Genomic DNA, 21,979 nt, shown 5'->3' with positions numbered 1-21,979 from the left:
TGAAAGGTCAATTGTTTCACGAAATTTTGAAAAATATTAATCAGTTTACGTTCATTCATATGATAGAGAGATACTTAAAGAATATTAATTTCAATGTTGAAGTATATCGGCAGATTAGAACTAGAGATAACTTGAGAAAAATCCGTTTAAAGAGTTGTTAGGTGGGTTTCAGAGGTTCGAAAAGTATATTTTTTTTTACTATTTTTTTAATATTTACAATTATTATAAGTTATATGTGTATTCAAACAATATTTGGTGAAATTATATTAAAAAGTTCCGAATACTCAGCCGTTGTAACTTCATCTTCCATCGCGTTCACCATTGTCGAGAACAACATTACTTACTATCTGTTCATCTAAAATCAAAAATATTTCGTTTTTTGACTAAAAACGGTAACTGCATATTGAAGTAACATAGTTTTATTATACACTTATTGTGGACCGATCATTGTTCTGATAAGAAAAAGTATCGAAAATTAAAACTTTTTGTATGGATGCACATATGTTATTGTCCGATTGTTGCTGTGCAATATCACATCGTATCTCACCATTTTTGATTCACCAGGTTGTCTCAATCAACAACGTCCCCGTTCACTTACATTTCCAATATTTTTATAAAAGGAAGAGTACGAGTTCGCTCGCAATTTTGACGGCCGGATGAAAAAGTTAGTTTCGGGGAAACGAGCTTCAGCTGGAGCTTATTTCTTCCAAAATATTCTGAGTAAACCAATGAAACTTCGGGACTATATTTTTGAATACTTTTTCATTTGATTAGAGCGAAAAATATTTATATCAGGGTGCTTATACAGAAGCTCTAAGGACTCGAAGTTTTTTATTGAACTTGCTTGAATTAAAGTTTACAGTAAAAATGAATTACAAATTAGAGTTTGATCATTTATTATACCCTGAACAGGGTATATTAAGTTTACCACGAAGTTTGTAACACCCAGAAGGAAGCGCTGGGGACAGTAAAATACAGTGGGGAAAGTATATATGTATATAACTGATCCGAATGTTGAGATGGGTCGATTTAGCCATGTCCATGTCTGTCTGTATATATACGAACTAGTCCCTCAGTTTTTAAGATATCGTTTTGAAATTTTGCAAACGTCATTTTCTCTCCAAGAAGCTGCTCATTTGTCGGAACTGCCAATATCGGACCACTATAACATATAGCTGCCATACAAACTGAACGATCGGAATCAAGTTCTTGTATGGAAAACTTTCACATTTCACAATGTATTTTCACAAAAGTTGGCACAGGTTATTTTCTAAGGCAACAATATAATCTCCGAAAAAATTGTTCAAATCGGATTACTATAGCATATAGCTTCCATACAAACTGAACACATAGTTACTAACAGAAATGCACCTGTGAAGGGTATTTAGCTTCGGTGCAACCGAAGTTAACGTTTTTTTGTTTTTCTGCAAAAATAAAATAATTTGAAAGCCTTTTATTTTTACATATTCGTTAATGCGCGACGAAGAGCTGTTTTAATCCGAATCTAACTTTTGTAATACTTTCCTTGATTTGGATTATAGATTTTATAGTAGACTCTATCGATCCTATTTTCTATGCGATGTCATCGTCCAACCGCTACATACACGTAGAGTCCGAGAAAACGCGTAAAACTAAAATTCGGTAACACAATTATTGGTAGCATAAAAAAGTTTTTTTTTTTTTTGAGTAAATACTACACAAATCTTTAGCAAAAAAACAGAAGTAAAGCGCCAAACAGCGGAACAAAGACGGAAGGAATGGAAACTTCCTCATCAGATACCTAAAATTGAATTTGGCTTGGATTTTTGCCAAGTTAAGACATCGAATTCTTTCATAAGCAAATTTGACTGCCAGAAAACTCGTTCTCAACGAAAATTTAGGTATGTCATAACATTGAACAACCGTACTTGAAGTTATGGTATGTTTGCTCAAATTCTTCAGCTGCTGCCCAGCCAATTGAAATAAATTCATTAAAAGCATTGAAATGAAATTGAGTTATAAAATTGGAGCGAATATTGATATTACGTATGGTGCAAATAAGGTATGGTACAAATAAAGTCGAACTGAAGAAGACCATTAATAATAGCAGACAGTAAGGTAGAGTCTCAAGGAAAAAACTGTATGTCTGTTCGTGCGTTTGGCAGCAAAAATGTTTTCAAACATTGTAGCAATAACCATCAGGGTTCTGAGTGCCGAGCAAATTCATTTAATGGCAACAAACTCAAGGTTGTCCCTCCGATACCCATACAAAGTGCCAAAACTCAGTAGAGTGTTTTGCAAAAAAGTTGTACAATTTCTTGAATAAAATGAGAAGTGCAAAGAAATAAGCAAAAAACGGATTTTTTTTGGTAACGAGTAATGCAAGATGGAATGCTTTGGGGATTTTTGCAACAAAGGCATCCAAATGCAAGCAGTCATCTATCACTTTAACCACCGAATGATATAAAGCAAATTATGATATTCTGCGGTATAAACAGACTCAAATGAAAGATTTTTAAATTATAAGATAAACGAGGAGAAAGTTCACCGAAAAAACAGAAGCTATTATATTTGCAATATTCGATCTAAGGGAAAGTCTGGACTGATTTCATACACTTTTTTCTGAAACTAGGGTATACTTTATAAAATATTTTTATTCAGTATTAAGATGACTCGGACACTGACTGACATATACAACATAAAGTCTATTGGAATAATGCATATCATTGTATGTAGTATATGATGCCTGACGGACATAGTTGAAAATTAAAGCTATCCATTGAATCGAGTGTTTTAGTGCCTTTACGAGCTGGCAACAACAACTATAGCATTTGGGGACGACGAGTTCTATCAGCTGCATAAAAGGCTTTACTGGCTTTAGTGGCTTTACTTCACTTTACCTCGTTTCAAATTATTTAAACGCTGTGAACGACGAAAAGTGAATGGTTGACTGTGCTTGCCAATGAAAACGTTTACAGAGATTTTGGATTTTTACTGAAAACAAATTGAATTTCAAACAGAGTCTTACATTGAGTGTCATAATATGTGTCATGAAGAATAATATCTACAGATGAATTAGCAAGAACAACTCCTGTCAATCCTTCTACTGTAAATATTCACCCGCAAATTCGAAACTCTTTATATTAGGTATATGGTTGATAAGGAAAGTATTGGCCCGATTCAACACATTTGTAGCACGCAGATATACTGCTATCAGGAATGGATTCTCTCTGAATTTCAATCATATATCTCACACTTTGACCGATACTTTCGATAAAAAGCTAACTATAAGCACTGGGTCCACATATTCAATACCTAAGAGGTTGAACAGTTTTGGTTCGATTTGGGCAATTTTTTGTTATAAGGTGGCAAACTATAAATTGTGGTGTTCAATGAAATAATAGTGTTAACAAAAATTTCATCATAATTCATTAATTAAATTAGTAATACTAAATAACATTTCGGTATTGGCGCAATACTTTGCTGTACTATATATCCTTAATTGGCTATTACAGCCTCGCACCTACACGTTATGTCGCCAACCAAGGTCTGACAACGCTTAAGGTGAATCTGCCCCATGCCTCTTGCACAAAGTTGGGACTTTGAAGACGGAAACTGCTTTGAAACATAGCCCTTGTTTTCTTATATAGGTTTTCTAGGGGATTAAGATCTGGGAACTAGGCTGACCTTGGTCTTAAGCCAATATTTTCTTGATCAAGCCAATTTTTAACCAATTTACTCATGTGTTCGGATCGTTATCTTGCCGGAATGTCTATTTTAGATGAATATTTTAAGTGGTATATGGCAACATAACTTAATAATTAATTTTAATATTCCCACGTAAATATTGTGTTCCATGATGCCATGATGACCGCCATATGAAAAACAAGTCCACCTCAAAATTTTTAGGCCACCGTACTTTACTGTCTTCACTGTATAATTTGAAAGATATTGCTTATTTGGAGATTCACGGACATTCTGTATTGAACTTGTTCCCCAAAGAATATTACGCCATTTTGATATTGGCCACTTTAATTGATTTCTGATAAACTACGACCGCGCTTTAATATGTCCTTGGCTAAAAATAGGCACCTTTCGTGGGCTTTGCGCATTATACTTTATGTTCGACAGTCATCGTCGAATGATACCGCGCTGATTCCCAACTTAAGCTTCATTTTCAATCAAACTCACTATTAACAAATTTACAATTTTTTTTTATTATAGTTTTAATGGAATGAAATAAAAAACTGCTATTTTAGTGAACATCATACCAGTACTGCCTCCTACTGAGATTTTGGGATTGGTTTGAGATAAAGTATCAATGGGCCTTCTTGAGGGCTATCCTTTTAAGGCTCTTTCTTTAAGTATTTACCCTTTTTAAACTCAGTCTTATTACCTTCTTACCTTGACTGTTTTCTTTAGAAATAACGATCACAAAGATTTCGTATTTTAGCTCGTTTTTTATTGGAGTTGAATTTATTTTACATTACAATATTTATTGGTACACCTAGCAATAAGGCTGGGCCATTCCACGCCATTTATAGTTATGGTCGACGCCTGTGAGCCTACTTTGAGTAGCGAATCTATCAACTTTCGACTTATGCAAAGGTGGTGGGTTGTGAAGGAAGGTAGAACCAGTGAATAATTCAAACGTCTGGCACAACTTAATGTGAGCTTCTCGCCATTGTTCATGCATGAATCGCAGCCATGAATACCCAATGGTCTGTTCTATACCAGAGTTTGCAATATTTTCCATAAGATGGTACAGCATGCTTTAGCCCTTGCATCGTACTATATTGTCCACGTCTGAAAATATAAAAAATATATAATAAATATTTATTATTTAGTAATATGAATAAGAAGGAATTCTATAGGAATCATTTTGTTTATGTTCCGATTGTAGCATATTGTTTTTTTGAACACATTGTTTCATATCAAAACATTAAATTTCACATTTTAACTTAATTTTATGAAAAGTTTACTGCAACCTTAACAGGCTTCCTTAAAGTGAAAAATTCAATATTATAATTTAATAATAATCGTAATGCACTTATATATTATACACAGGAGCAGTTATATAGTACATTAGTTATCATTTGTTTTCTTGAGTTGGTAATTTGAACAATATTCTAAGATATATATGAATATACATACATACAATATATATTTAATTTGACATTTTTTAATATTTTGCATTAAAATTTTTATCTTTAAAGCAACTAATCTATCAACTTCGAAAATAAATTTTCCAAGAAAAATTTAGCGCTCCACAAAAAAAAATTTGTTTTTTTTTATATAAAGTTTTATTTTAAATTCACACGCAGTTAAAATTAAGCATCAAATGTTCTGAGCATTCATACAAGTGCCTTATAAATGCTGTGTTGCTTATACGACATGGTGTACTAGAATCTTCAGTGCATTTCATACATATGTATGTATGTACATTTAACTGCTTGTAACTATTGAAGCAATGATTTAATGGGAAAAACCAATAAGACCTGTTTTGTAGAGCGCCAGTTTTTTTAAGGTATAGGTTGATATCATTCAAAGTAGCATGATTTAGGCACGGTTTAAATTGAAAATAAAAAGATTGTTCACGAGTGGCAGAAAAAAAAAATCATTTGGAAAAAAAGAGAACTCAAATGTAGATATACACCACATAAATAAACATGCATTTATGGAGATTTCATATCATTTATTATCGTCCTATCAAATTAAATGTTATTCTTGGATTAGGATAAAGCAAATGAGAGATTAAAAACGTAATCATTTATAAATATGGTGTCGTTTGTCTTTACGTGGAATACAAAAATAATCTAAATTGATATAAAGTCTTATAAAATTGTATTTTAAATTTATTTAATTTAACACACGCGTTTATGTGCTAACGCATCTCACTAAATTTTAATGGCACAGTTCGTTAGCACGTCTTCTCTCCGTTTTTCTTTCTTTCTCATCACAGGAGAGAATGTGGCTTTTGCATTCAGTTTGAATACAAATTGCTACATATTTTACGATATACTTTCCGTCTTCTAACACAAAACCATTATACAGTGAATACTATAGATTAGTTGTATATGGCGGCCGTGACTGTGGCCAGCTGCTGCTATGTATCACCTGAGATGTGCCTATGCATTGATGTTGCAACTGCGACTAAGGATAAAACACATACAAGTATATGACTGTTGATGTTACTTTTCCATGTGCATATTATGCACATCACTTGGCAGCTTCAGCTGCTAAACCTTCTGCCTGTCCAACATTATGCTATCTCCATTAGGAAAGTAGTAGATATCACTGTTGCTGCGGCAATTTTCATTGAATTGCTCAAGATAAAATTTAAAAGATACTTGATACGTGCAACTTGTACCAGCAGACCATGTTTGCCGCAAAAATAACAGCGTGAGCGTTTAGTTTACTCTGACGAGCACAATCCTTGATATAGATAGGGAAAAATACTTGGCTAAGGTGATGTTGCAGGAATATGTGGTAACTTTATTTTGTGAAGTGGAGCTTGTATGAGGAGCATACACTGCTCAACAAATGTGATATAGGAAACATAATAAATATCTTATTAAGAATAAGATTTGTGTGTGTGGTTGTTGATACTTTTCTCCATTATTGCAAGGATGGTTCGCCTTTGGCTTTTACTTGAGTGGTTTATAAAAAATTAAGAAATTGGAAAGTTTTTAATGTAATCGTTACGACCTTTTACGCCTGTTTGATATGTACGCAGTAGAAATTTTAACTCATTCACAAGAAGACGTTACGTTATATACCATATACTAAGAACTTATGTACATATATATATATTTTGTGAGTCCATAACACGACTTTAAGATGCACACTTTTAACTGCATGTGTATTATAGTATGTACAACATTTCTTACTAGCATAATTAAAGGAGGCTTAGTGCCTCTAACCAGTACAACCAGTTATCTGGCATTAGAAGTTATATATGTATAAATTCAGAAAAATACAAACATACTTATTTATTATATTTATATATGTATGTAAACAAATAAATATGCTTCTGAACGTTTATGCGTTTGCCCTTCTTCCAACATTCCTTTCATACCAAATGTCAACATATGATCAATGCACTTGACTCTGTAGGGTTGTGGTAACAGACGGTAAAAAGGTCTGCGTTGTGACAAGCATGTTTGGGAGCAGCGCAAATATGTAACTATGTATGTGTTGATGTGGGGTGAAAATAAAAATAACATAAATTTAAGAAATAAGCATATGTGGACTTTTTGCCTGTCCTTCTTACTGCTCATACTATTCCAATCACAAGGCGGTTGTGGTATTTGTAAAAGTTTTGGATTGGTGAATATTAAAAATTCCAAATTTGCTTCCAAAAAATTAAACTGATTAATAAACACACTTTTTCTGTTATTTATGTTTCTCCTCTTCCTTTGCCATGTACATATGTATTTGATTCGAACTAGTTTGTTGGCCATGTTATTTTTACATGATGACCACACACTGGTTATTTAACAGTTGGTGACGTGGCTCAGCTTTGAGCATATCAAAAGAGTTCGACATCTCTCGCGAGTTCGTTCGAATGATTTTAGTGGATATTTCGAATATGAAACTCATTATTGATTGACTCGTTCCGATATAGCCGAAATTATGGAAGAACAACGCATGGATTTTTCACAATGATAAAGCACAATCGCATCGAGGCACAATTGTGACCGAATTTAAAGCCAAAAACGTAATTAATGCCATCGATCAACCAGCGTAGTTATCAAATTTGGCTCCGTGTGATTTTTTTTTGTTCCCTACACTGAAATTTCCGCTCCGTGGAACGCGTTTTCAGTCGATCGAAGAGATAAAACAAAATTCGCTGAAAAGGCTGAAGACCATCTCAAAAAGTGCTTATGAAAAGAGTTTCGAGGACTGGAAAATCGATTGCATAAATGTACAAGTACATATGTATTACATCTGGTGGTGATTACTTTGAAAGCGACAAAATAAAGTCAAAACACTTAAACTATAATTTTATTTTACTTGGCCAGTGAGTTTCAGCCTACTGTGACTCTTGTTTCAAAAATTGTCTAGCCTGGTCCACTAGCTGGATATGCTTTCTTCGATTTTTATCCAATATTTCATGTTTCACTGCAAAAAATATAGTGAAAACTCTAAATGGAAAATAATCCTCAGTAAACACTTTTTGTGTTACTCTGTTTATCGTTGTTATTTATAAATTACAATTGTTTTATTATTATTTTTATTTGCAAAAGAAGTGAGAAATATGTCATCGATAAACTACTTAAGGAGCTTAACCAGTGTGATACTTCCAAAAACAATTTTTATTTGCTTTTTCGATAGTTTATATTTCCAAAAATATCCTGTAAAATTGTCAAAGTCGTATCTTGAATTGGATTTTTGATGTTGTTTAAATATCGTCAGTGAAACTTTAAACGCGTTTTTTATTTTCAAAATTGCAATGACATCATACTCAACGAGAAATTAATCGATTTAATAAACTTTTGAATTCATTGAATTTGGCCTTGCAAAAAAAACGACCATTTTTCAAATAAAAAAGATTTTTTTCAAAACTACGACATTTTGTTAATTTTTGATTTTTTCAAAGATCATTGTATAGGAAATATCTTTAAGTTATGCATATTTTGAATTTCCTTGTTTCATTTGGTTCAGCGGAATCATGTCGAAGGAGCACAGCCCGAAGACAGCCCATAACTGAGTTATTTTTCAAACTTTTTGTAAAAAATCTTAAAACATAGCTGAAAATATACCTTATTACGTTCAAAGAAATTTCAAATATTCAATCGCGTACTTTCTCTTCACTCTTCACTAAAATTGCCTAATTTTTCATGCGTTACACTGGTGTAGCCCCTTAAAGAAGTAGTAAATGAAAATTAAAAGTCATAACAGAAAAATTTTATTTTTTCTGTAAGCACCTACATATAACAGAATGTTAATTTAATCTATATTATTTCAAATTATTTAATTTATATTATTTAAATTTTTCAAACCACTAATGTGTATGTAATAATTTCATTTTATATTTTAAAATATTTTCAGACTATATTAAAAAATCGCATGAGGGTTTTCTCATGTGACACCCCAGTTGCCAAAATCGCTGTTAAGTCACAAAGTTTGTAAACAAAACAACACTTCAAGGAGAAGCAACAACTGCCGAAATGTAATAGGCATGTAGCGAGTGCATTACCTCTTCGCTATGCTGCGATGTGCTGCCTCAAAGGAGCATGAATAAAAACAATGCACACCTTCTCCACATTCCGACTGCACCACATACAACAAACACACCGCTGTCGTGGCGAACTCTACACACTCACTACACATTTGCTCAGAGTCAGTCAATTGGTATTTTTCAATCGCGATCGGTCATCGGTCAAATTGCGCGTCAGTTCGTGTTGCGGGAAAAATAGTAATAAACGCGATAGTAATTAATAGTAAAAGTGCTTTGTTTTATTTAAAAATATAAGTTAGTGCTGTGAAAATTAAATAAAGTGAAAATTATGTAAAAAGTTGTAAGTGTTCTAATGAAAGTAGAAAAAAATGTGTCAAGTGAAATGAAATAGTGTGCAAAGGTAATTTTGTTTCCTATGTTATGCATTTATGTTTTCAGTAAGTAAGTTAATGGTGTTAATAGTGAAGTGAGTGGAAATCCAATATTATTTATCATTCATAAATAGTGTTACAGTGAATTCGTGAATTAATTGCTATTTAAATATATTTCGTAAAATGTGAAGTCAAGCGTTCGTTCTTACGAGGTTCGTGTGTCGCCGATTTCTAATTAACCAACAACGTCGTGCGAATAAACAAACAAACAATATCAATCAAAGAGAGCAATAGTATTTTGTGCTTTGAGGCATAAAGGTGAGTACAGGTTGTTTGTATACAAATTACTTTATATAATTTTTAAATAAATTAAATATAGTTTAAGAGTTCATATTAGCATATTTTTAGTAATTTAGTTTTTTGCCAAACTCAGTGCTCAATTTATATTAAACTACTTTTAAACTTCATTTTAAAAATTTAAGAAAAATGTAGAATACAATTGAAAAGTAGATAAAAATTTAAAAATATTTTTAATATATTTGATATCGAAAATATTCCAAATCCTTAAATTCTGGCTTAAAAAAAATTGTCTTTAAGTAAATTGTTGGAAAAAAAATTGTTTTTAAGAAAATTTCTGTTAATTAAATTGGTATATTTTTCCCATTTAAACTGTTGGGCTTTTCTGTGGATATTCTGTCACAATTGTAATAATGTAATCAATTAAAAATTTGAGTGTTTACCATTTTCAAGCAAAGTTATTGAACATATTTTTAGTCCATTCAAAATTTTACTGATTTTATACTTACTTGAGACATTATATAGTATTATAGATATTATATAAAATATAATAGTCTTTATACAGTTTAGTATCATGGTGGAAAAATTTCAAATTGACCTTCTAATATCAAATTCTACTAAGTTAAAAAAACACATTAAAATCAAAGACGTGCGGATGACATTCATCACAGGAAGTGTGCAAAATATGCGACGAAAACTATGAATTATGAGGTATAGGTCTACATCACATTTCTTCAAAGTTTTCAAGGCAATAGTCGGTAACTTGTTGTCTTTTGACTTTTGCTTCTGCCCCCCATGGCACTGCCAGTGATCAAGTTCACCTTTGAGCTTCAAACGTCGCACGACGTTGTCATTATACCAAAGGCCTTTGAATCTATCTATCAAGCAGTCAATAAGATGATCCAATACTTTGGTTTTCAAAGCACATACTTTTTCTGGAAGCAGCAATCTCAGTTGAAATCGATGCAATACTCTCTAGAAGAGCGCATCTTCAAATCTTCGCCGATTGTATCCAATAGAGGAATGTAAACCGATACACTGTAATATTCTTCGCAAGTTCTCACGCAGAATTTTTCGATTTTGGAACGTTACATTCAGCGAATATATCATATTTGATGCCTTTGCGAGATCGATCGGGTATTTTTGAGAGTCACGCAGGGTAAATAAGTTAGAGATAAATATCACATAGGCAAAAAATTCCAATTATAAATTCAACCAACTGTTTTAACATAACTGGATAAGTGGTTCCCAAGTTTCCTAATTTTTTTTTGGATAAACAGGGAAGAATGTATCAATCGAACAGATCACAGATCGAGCTGTATACAGCATCTATTTCAAGTTCTCTATCAAGCCGCTTCGTGCATAATGGTTTGATTCCTATTCATTATTTCATTCCATCAGCCATGTTACACTGGAGAACCGTCACCAGACAGTGACCAGTTAGTATTCCGATCATTTTCGTACAGTCTCTTCTATCGAGTGCCAATAGGAATTTTGTGTACTTCCGATCTACCGTTTTACACATGACTTCTGCAGTTTTCCACCTAGGACGTTTCATCGTGTTTTGATTTTCTTTACCATGCTTCTGTCGATATCGTCGTATAGACAATGTCCCAATGTTTATTACGTTTTCGGGTGTTAGCCACACATCATTCTTGGCAATCTCACCCACATTACATAGTTGTTCTGGAAGTGCCTGCCGGGACATTAGCGGCCAATAGCAAAGACCTCAGCTTGAAATATATTGTAGTGATCGGCAGCTTAAAAGGTTGCCTTATGCCTAACTCTGGACAGTATATTCCCGCACTAACTCCCTCCTCCATTTTCGAGCCATTAGTATAGACGTTTAGAGTGTTACGCGTAGCTAGTATACTTTTCCGCCAGCCATCTTTTTATATGTTGCTCTGAGCCTTCTTTCCCAGTCGAAAAGTGGGGTCATGTAGTCTGTGTTTGCCTACAGAGTCTTGCTCGAAAGTTCTACAAGGTGTTCCAAAGTAACAGGACTTTAAAAAAAAACAGAACAAATGGTTTTTTCGGAAAAATCAATTTATTTTATTCAAAATAGTCTCCTTCTACTTCAATAAAGCTTTTTGCACGGTCCAAAAGCATGTCGATGGTGCAAGCCTTTTGAATGACCTTTATGTCTGCATAACGCTTTCCTTTCATGGGCAAATGCATTTTTCCGAAAAGGAAGAAGCGGCACGTTGCCATATCAGGTGAATACGGGGAGTGGTTAATGGTTTAAATGTGATTTTGGGTCAAATAATCGCTCACAGAGGGCGATCGATGAGACAGCGCATTATCGTGCAACAAACGCTAACTTTCATCTTCGCGATATTCGGGCCCAACATGTCGAATACGGCGCACCAAACGCTTCAAAACTCTAAGGTAGAAAACCGCATTAAAGTTTTGGCTGGGTGGAGCAAATTCCTTTTAGACAATATCCTTGGAATCATAAAAATAAATCACAGTTTTAATGGAATTTCTGGTGAAACGTTTTTGATTGGCCCACATGCTGATCGTCATTTATGTCCTCACGACCTCTTTTAAAACGTTGAATCCACTTGGGCACTCTGCTACGGGATAGGCAAACATCACCATAAACTTGTTTCATCAATTGAAACGTTTCAGTAAAAGTTTTACCAATTTTAAAACAAAATTTAGTGTTGGCTCTTTGTTCGAAGCTCATTTTCGCACCGATAACACAAACATACTGACACTTAAAATGCAATAACTCCACTTCCAATCAATGAAATGTCATGAAATTCGCACTGGATAATCGATAAAAATAGCAAAAAGTCCTGTTTACTTTGGAAGGCACCTTCTATATGTAAATTTTCCTGCAGCCAGTAGTCGTCCCGCCGATTTTACTGCGCAGTTTTCAATGAAGAGGTTTATAGGTGGCAGGTTTAGTACCAGTTCAAGAGCCGCCGTTGGATTTGTTTTTAAATCTCCCGTTATGCACAGCGCAGCGAGTCTCTAAAGCCTTTCCATTGGCTTCCGGTAGGTGGATTTAACATAATTCTACGTTGCCGGATAGGATAATGCCATGAACATGTTTCATAAACAGTTGCATATAAGCACTGAATTGCTTCAGTGGTGATGGTTAGGCAAGTCACAGACTGGAAAAATTCAACCTGTTTGCAAGAATGTTATGTAAAAATGCAAAGGAAACTAAAATATGTTTTACGAAAATCTCCTTTGTTAATGCCGAGGTGTATTACTCGTATGAACTGTTAGGTGTTCTCTAAAATTCGAACTTTTAGTGACGGTAGTTTATTATGCAACAAAGTCAGATGCCCAACATAAAGCCCGTTAAGGTGTGAGTGTGATGGCTGAGGGTCTGACAGCATACGAGCACCTTCCTGTTATAACAGATGCCCACTGCATCGTTACGTTATTGTTTAGTTTATTTTAATATTTGCCGTTTCTGCTCTCTCGTTCATAGTACTCGTACACTATATATGACCACAAATGGTTATATGAAAAACATAATTGGCTGTGGATGTGTTTGAGTTAGAGTAAAATACGTCAAAAGGCAAGTAGTTGTGCGTTCAAGTAAACCATATACAAACACCAGACTAGTATTGCGTTGAAAATGGTAGTCTTTAAGGTCGAGTAGAATGTAATAATTGTAGATTTGTAGACAGAGAAATGAAGAAGATCACAAAAACGTAAATTTTTCAATTATAATATATTTTCCTCGTACGGAAGGGATGGATTAGGTTAGCTTATATGGCTAATTAAAGATCGCACGTGAACTACTATATGTAGTCCTTTGTGAGGCCATAGAAAAGAAGAATTCCTGTGTTTGAACTTATAAATAAGCGAAACACTTAGTAGCCAATACAAATTTGCATTGGCGTTTAATTTCCATTCCCGTCAGCTCGGTGGGATGTCTTATGGTATACGTTCCTAATTCTTTAAGACTTGATCTCCCAGACGAAAGACAGTCAAGAAGGAAGTTATGAGTTGTTTCCACCTCATCTTTTTCCATACAGCTTCTCCAGATGGCAACCTGTAGGACTCCCAGCCTTACTGCATAAACACCAATATGACAATGGCCTGTTAAAAGTCCCAAAAAAAGGGGAGGCTAGTCTAAAGAGATCACCAGATGTCTTGCGATCGATCTTGGGCCAAAAGACTTTTTCTACAGCGCATGTACCGTTGATGGCCCAGCGCTGGTCAAGCTTCCGCGAAGCCCAGTTCTCTAGTAGTACAACAGTTATCTATTACGAAAGCACCGGCCCTCCCCATTTTACCGATAGCGACTCTAGGGAGTCTTTTCTTGCTAGCTCATCAGCTTTACAGTTTCCTGTGATTCCGCTGTGGCCTAGCACCCATACCAGTCTTATCACAAAGACACTCGATGCTATTGAGCGCAAAGTTAGGCACCCTTTGACCAGCTCTTAACGCACTGTTAATGAGTTCAAGGCTAGTATCGACGCTCTGCCATTCTATTGGTCACTGCTCTAAAGGAGGCTGCACTTAATGGCATGGTCAAAACCTCGAAAGATGTTGCTCAAGATAGATGAGACAGTAGATATGTCAAAGGATCGCGTCTTTCAAAAAGCCCATTTTGCGAAGAAAAACATATTCTTCCACTATAAAAACTCATCAGCTCACATCTCTCCCCTTGTTGTTCTCTAGATTTCGTCTTTATATGCAGATCACCATTTTTGACAAGAGAGTAGCGCACCAAGTTAGGGTGCATAGAAATGGCGAACCGCTTAAAGTTATTATTAGAAACGAAGGACATTTGCCCACTTGTGATAAACCGGCGGGTACAATTTGTCCAAAATGAGTGAAAAAGGTATAACGTTTTGCTAAATGTTTCAGTAATATTATTTAAACTTTTTGAATTTGCTAATTTTATAGAAACATCGAAAAGTTAAACATGTAAATGTCTTAAAATGTTCCCAAATTCGATATTTAAAATAATATTCCTTTATGAGCTGGAAAAGTTGACGAAAAGTAGCATATGCAAAAGACAACCAACGACCGGAAATACCTTAAGGCGTAGTTGGCTTTACTTCCTCAATTCTACGACTATTTTGTACATATACGTACACATATACTTAGAAACATATGTAATTCACTGTGCATGTTTGTGGGTTGTCAGTAAAATAGTAGTGCAGCTCAGAGTTAATTTGCGTGCACAAGCCCCGAAGGGGTTGAGCAGTGTGAGGCAGGTATGCGTGACAATTTCAAAACTCTTTATTTCTTGTCATGCGGTAATTGTTAACTGCATGAACGAAATGTGCATACGTTCAAGTGTTATATTTCGCTAAATTAAGCGTAAATTTTTCAGCATACAGCCTCATGTGCACAATTGTATATATGTATGTATTAATATGTTATACAAGTATATGATAGAATGCTCAACTTCGAAACGAAAATCGAAAATGTGTCTGTTTCTGTAAGAACTGAATTGTGGTAAAGAACTGCTTTAGAATTTTCACTATCCTACGTAAGGGTGATTTATTTCGAGGTTCCCTACTTTATATACTCTCGCAACAAAGTTGCTAAGGAGAGTATTATAGTTTTGTTCACATAACGGTTGTTTGTAAGTCCTAAACCAAAAAGAGTCAGATATAGGGTTATATATACCAAAGTGATCAGGGTGACGAGGAGAGTTGAAATCCGGATGTCTGTCTGTCCGTCCGTCTTCATAAATAAAGATATTAAAGTGAAATTTGGCACAAAGGATCGCATTAGGGAGGGGCATATTTTTACGTAATTTTTTTGGAAAAGTGGGCGTGGCCCCGCCCCCTACTAAGTTTTTTGTACGTATCTCGGAAACTACTATAGCTATGTCAACCAAACTCTACAGAGTCGTTTTCTTCAGGCATTTCCATATACAGTTCAAAAATGGAAGAAATCGGATAATAACCACGTCCACCTCCCATACAAAGGTTATGTTGAAAATCACTAAAAGTGCCTTAACCGACTAACAAAAAACGACAGAAACACTAAATTTTACGGAAGAAATGGCAGAAGGAAGCTGCACCCAGGTTTTTTTTTTAAATTGAAAATGGGCGTGGCGTCGCCCACTTATGGACCAAAAACCATATCTCACGAACTACTCTACAGATTTCAATGAAATTCGGTATATAATATTTTCTTAACACCCTGATAACATGTACGAAATATGGGGGAAATCGGTTCACAACCACGCCTTCTTCCAATATAACGCTATTTTGAATTCCATCTGATGCCTTCTCTGTATAATATATACATTAGGAAATGAAAATACAATTCAATATTCAAAGTACACAAGTTGATCTAATCTAATTAATTTTACAGCAAAATAAAAAAAATATGTAAATGACGGATATAGAAATCTCGATTATCACATTATCATGCGAGAGTATAAAATGTTCGGCGACACCCGAACTTAGCTCTTCCTTACTTGTTTAAAGAAAAATTTAATGGAAATATTTATTATCTTTCGAAAGAACATACTTTGACACTTATAATTTTAAGACTATCTTTTTCAAATGTTGGTCTCAGATAATCCATTCGTTGAGTCCAATTTCCGATCACTCGTTCGAGCATTTCGACTGGTAACTGGCGAATGACACGCGTGATGTTTTGCTCCAAGGCCTGAATCGAAGCCGGATTGTCCGCATAAACTTTTTACTTTACATATCCCCACAGGAAAAAGTCTAACAATATAATACGATCTTGGTGGCCAATCGGCCGACCCAAAACGTGAAATTATCTGCTCACCGAAGTGTCCTCTCAATAAATCCATTGAAAGATGTGATGTGTGGGAAGTACCGCCGTCGTCTTGGAACCAAATGTCGCCAAGATGACCAGCTTAAATTTCAGGCATCAAATAGTCGGTTATCATGAGGCGATAACGGTCGTCATTGATGCTTACGTTCTCACCGGCGTAATTTTTGTAGAAAAATGGTCACAAGGTGACTTCAGAGGAAGCTTGCTGCCAGCTGGCTCAATATACATATGTAAGTAATGCAGGTACCGTGCCTCCCATGTGCTTAGGTGACTCTAGCGTTGCGATATGAAGTGATTTGAAAGTCATACGGGGACTTCAAAGGAAGCTGGGTACCAGCTGACTCTAAATAAGTAAAGTAGGCACCGTGCCTAGCCAATGCTTAACAAATGGGTCAGTGATTCTAAATGTAAACAAAGGTTGTGGACTTAGCTGAATGTAAACAAAAGTTGGCATCAAAAGTAAACAAAGCGGTCATTGACCTCATAATATGTAAACAGAAAAAAAAAAAAAAATGGGTCAGTGACCTCAAATGTAAACGAATAAAAACGCTCTCCATGAATTTGGGATCAGAATTGGATTCGCACGATCAAGGGACCAAAGAGACCTGTTTATGGCACTTTTTTTGTAAAAAAAGCAATAATACTCTTCACAGATGGACTTTTATGGCATAAAAGAGTACAAAATAACTTTACCAATTTAGAAGGAAGGATATATATAATACTCAGTATCTATGCTTTCTTGTCAAATGAAAAAAATGTCCATACAATGACTTGAGTTTGATCGGTCGTTGTATGGCAGCTATATACTATGGTTGTCCGATATCGGCGGTTCCGACAAAAAAGCATTTTCTGACTTAAAAAATGACGCGTGCAAAATTTCAGAATATAAAAAACTGAAAGACTAGTACGTGAATATATAAAGCGACTGACAGATGGGCATGGCTAATTCGACTATGCTCGTCTCGCAGATTATTTATATACATATTTTATAAGGTCTGCGACAGTTTCTCTTGGATTCCGTAAAAGGAAGTCTGCTCTAACAAATTTACTTGAAATTGTAAACCATGTATCATTGGGTTTTTGGGAACACAAGTATACGGATGTTTTATACACTGACTTTAGCAAAGATTTCGATAAAGTAAATCTCTCGACTCTCGTACATAAACTTAACCTTCTGGGCTTTCAATTAAGATTTCTCTAAAGGGTATCTTCTTATCTTTATAATAGAACACAGCGAGTGATATTTGAGGATACTCTTTCGGAATCAATCAATGTCTCTTCAGATGTTCCGCAAGGTAATCATCTTGTCACAATTCTGTTCTTGTTATTTATTAACGATATCTCTTCAGTCATAGAATTCTCAAATATTTTATTATACAAGTATGCCAACGTCTTAACGCTGTTTAAATTATATACATACTATACTTCAATTGATGAAAAGTTTCTGCTGAAAACAGATTTAAACCATTTGGTTGGTGTAATAGTAATGATTTGCCATTGAATCTCAAAAAATGTAAGACGAAGTGATTTTCTGATCTGAGTTTCTCTCTCCTCTTTTAGATCTACGTTTCTCTTTCCTTACGTAATAAAAGACTATTTACTAGAGCATGTTTTTAACTTTGTTGATTTGAGAATTACTATGGACACTAAACTTAATTTTAGTCTTCATATTGATACCGTAGCCTGAAAAGCAATAGTTAATCTCAATTTTGTTAGACTTTCTTATATTGGAATATTCAGTGGATTTCAGAAAATACCCATTCTAAAAAATACATATACATATTTTTCCTGAATTAATTTAATTTGAGGTTTAGTGGTACACGAGTCTGGTGTTTGTAAATTTGACTGTAGGGGCAACCAATTGTACACGGCTAAATCTGTATTAACAATTGTGTTTGTATACTTGCACTTTTAGCAGAGTTGCAACTGGCGGTGTTAAGCGCATTGAGGTGGGAAAATCGACTAATTTGCCGGAGGTGACCGAATAAATCACCTTCATATTGAATTCAAACCCGAATTACTGTGGTTGTTATTTGTGGATTGAAGGAAGTTTGAGGTTGGGTAAATTATCATTTTTAAGTAGTATATGCCTTTTGAGGACGGTGAATGTTAAGATAGTGTAAATAATGGTAGAAACACGTATATGAGATTCTTTGTATTTAATGTGAAAAAGTGAAAAAGTAATACTTACCATAACCTTTACTTAGATATTTAAATATTTTAAAGTTTAGTGTGCTTAGCATAATTACTGAAGGCGAAGTTCTCTGAAATGCAATAATTAAGAATAAAATATTTACTTGCCTTACTTACTAAAATTATTTCATTGAATTATTTTAATGTAATTTATCAGTTGTTTGGGTGAAAATATTGTTAAGTTTCTAAAATTGAAACCACGCTGATTTCCCAAATCTTCCTCTGCAATGACTGGATAGTTAGATACAATTTTTTTTGTAAGAGATAACTTCAAGTTTTCGTGTACTTTGTAAACTAATAGTTCGTAAAGTGATTTTCTTCTTCAAATCATTAGGTCACAGTTTATGAATTATATTATACAGATTTCTTGCCATCACAAGTCTGAGCAATTGAACTTGGGTTACTGCAGGAAAATCAGTGCAACAGCAATTTGACATGGTAGGAAGGATCCACCGAACTTTTTTGGAACTGTTGAAGAAGGAAGACCAATTTCAGAAATATTTATTAGGTCAGTGCAGAAGCCTTTAAAAATGGTGAAAAGAGTAGGAGATTCATAGTAAGTTGAAACCCATTGGAAACGAGAGATAAAATTACAAAACTGGAAGGAAAAATTATTTCCGCTCTGAGATCGGGAAAAATAAAGAGAGGGTGTGTTTCAATTCTTAAGGGTTAGAAACTGTTTATTTAGTATAAATGTTGAGGAATAAACTGAAAACAAGAAACTCAAAATTTTCAATCAAAAATTCTCACGTCAAAATATCAGAGATTTTTTAAACGCTGAAAGCCAAAAATAGTTTTTTCATAGGTCATAAATTGCTTGTCATTAGCGTAGGGCCCTCGTCGTAACCAAAATCAGCCATTGTATATTGTAAGAATGGCATTTGACAAAAATCATATTTACCATTTTATTCTCCAACTAACACTCAAACAAACACTTACCTGAAGAATGGAAGCTGACAAAGAAATTGAACTGCAGCCGCTTATAATCATAAATTAAATTTCCATGGCACTTTACAGCAGTTGTATAACGGGTAGTTTTTGTTGTTGTCGAAAAGCACACATTTTTTTCTAAACGTCGCTCGCTTTCCTCCATGGCTGCTTGCTTCCTGGTTTTATTGTACTTGTATGTCTGTATGGATTTATTGAACTGCAAATGTCGGTTGTTATTAGTATTGTTGTTCTTGTTGCTGCTACTGTACTTGGCAGCATAGCAGAGGTGAAGTTATAGTGAACTTGGAAAAGTGGATATTACTTTGGATTCACAGGTCGGAAAAGCATTTAATTTATATACACATTTATGATTATTTCCAATTCCTTGTTTTCAAAAACTTCGTTATTATTTTAATTGATATTAAAACTGGCAACAACAGCATCTCGTATGGCACACCTGCCTGTTTGCGCAGTAACGGCATTAACCCGCTCGTATTACTCACAGGCACAAACACTTGTCAGTGACAGCGTTCAGGTAAAAAAGCATGCGTGTAAGTGCAGCGCGTCGACTTTGTGTGGGCGCGAGCGACTCGCCAGATTCACAAGCAGAGCAACAACAATTGACACTGAATTATTAACACAACTGCACTGAATTTACACAGTTACAATCACAAACTAATACTTAGAAACTTCACGTCCTTTTCTTGCTTTTCTTCATTTGCAGCCTTTAATTATGGAATATATTGTATGCACCAGAACTGGATATTTTATTTTCATTTCGCTTATGTTTTTTATAAGAAACCACACATATACTTCGTTTGCAATTTAATTGCTGCCGCTTTATGTCCTAGCATTTGGGAATACACAGCAAAGCATTTGCATTAGTTATCAATTGCCGAAAAGTTTAAATTCATAGCTTTATATTTCCATTTATGCACTCTAAACTTATTTTATTTCCATAACACACGAACGAAAAAAAAAACATACACTATTAAACCGTTAGTTATCGCAACTTCCAATTACATGTGTGTTTCGCCTAGCAAAGCACAACGAATTCTATTCACCATGAGCGCAATGAAAAAGACCAGAACTTCAGCGAGCACTGCCTTCACTGCTCAATAATTCATCTAACAAACTCACCATATCACATTAAGTTCAAAACGAAATATACTCAATGTACAGGTGAAAGAGAATGTGTACCGCTCAAAGTTGAGTCAAGATAAAGTTGTCTGAATTATTTACTTTTAAAGGTGGTGAAAATTATTTGAGTGAAATCCTAAAGGCTTTCCACATGTTATGTTAATTCGGCTATAATATATGTATATAAAAGTACACACTAGTACACAGCGATAGCAACAGGTATGGTTCATCGAAGTTCACCATAGGAATCATTGAGCTGAATACTGCTAAAAACGTGGTGTTCAAATTTTTTAAGTGGTGAAAAATTGGTCACGTGCAACAAGAGTTTTAAAGTACTCTATACTCTCTTCAACTGCTGCGTTTGTTTTAATTTTTTTTGTAACATCCAGAAGGAAATTACTATTGAACTAATAAATGCGAGTCAATGTCGGCCAGGAGTGAATGAATGTTCATGAAATTAGTCCAATCATGGGAGATGCCCGTCTAACTATTATGGATGTCATAATATATACATATGTATGTATGTACATACAAGTTCTCGTATGGAATCTTTTGTATTTGTAAAGGGTATTATGGCATCGGTACAACCGAAGAAAATTTTGCTGTTACTATTAAGGTGTTATATACAGTTAGAAGGCCGACAATACCCGAATTTTCCAGAATTTTTTCTGAGAAAACTTTTAAATTTATTGATCCAAATATTTTTTTACATATTATAAAATTTTAACCGTTTCTTAAGACTTAGTATTAGTAAAAATATTTATTTGGAAAGGAACTACAGCTGATCTTCGGGAGCTCCTCTCAAAAAAGACGTTTTACGGTGACCACTTGATCTCTGAACTGAAATTTAAAAAACAAACAGATTTCGTTAAAGTAATGTTAAATCGAGAAAGGCAAATCAAAGGAATAAGAAAAATACAATTTTTAACAAAATGGCGGTTTCTCCAAAAAAAAAAAAAAATTTCAGCCTTAAAATGGTTATAAAAAACTATTTGTCGTTAAGAAAAAAATCTTCGCTTAATTACTAAAAAATATATTTAAGAAACTCATGTTAAAATTTGAGACTAATCAGTTGAGCCATTTTGAGAATAAATGCGTTTAAAGTTTGAGCTTGTACTTCCAAGCACTCTGAAAGGCCTTTTTA

At 34.4% G+C, this 21,979-nt stretch overlaps 1 protein-coding gene across 3 annotated transcripts in view; it reads right to left on the bottom strand.

Moving 5' to 3' along the window:
- Positions 1 to 4,419: 4,419 nt before the first annotated feature.
- Positions 4,420 to 21,979, bottom strand: part of LOC126759627 (protein retinal degeneration B) — an 84,925-nt gene continuing 67,365 nt past the window's right edge. For all 3 annotated transcript variants that reach the window (XM_050474541.1, XM_050474542.1, XM_050474544.1), the window contains one exon: positions 4,420 to 4,785. The gene's annotated coding sequence lies outside the window, so the exon portion shown is untranslated. The remainder of the gene's footprint in view (positions 4,786 to 21,979) is intronic.

This window comes from Bactrocera neohumeralis, chromosome 5 (genome assembly GCF_024586455.1).
Source record: "Bactrocera neohumeralis isolate Rockhampton chromosome 5, APGP_CSIRO_Bneo_wtdbg2-racon-allhic-juicebox.fasta_v2, whole genome shotgun sequence".
Classification (NCBI taxonomy): domain Eukaryota; kingdom Metazoa; phylum Arthropoda; class Insecta; order Diptera; family Tephritidae; genus Bactrocera; species Bactrocera neohumeralis.
Note: the sequence above shows the minus strand (reverse complement) of the source record. Positions and strands in the feature narration are given on the sequence as shown.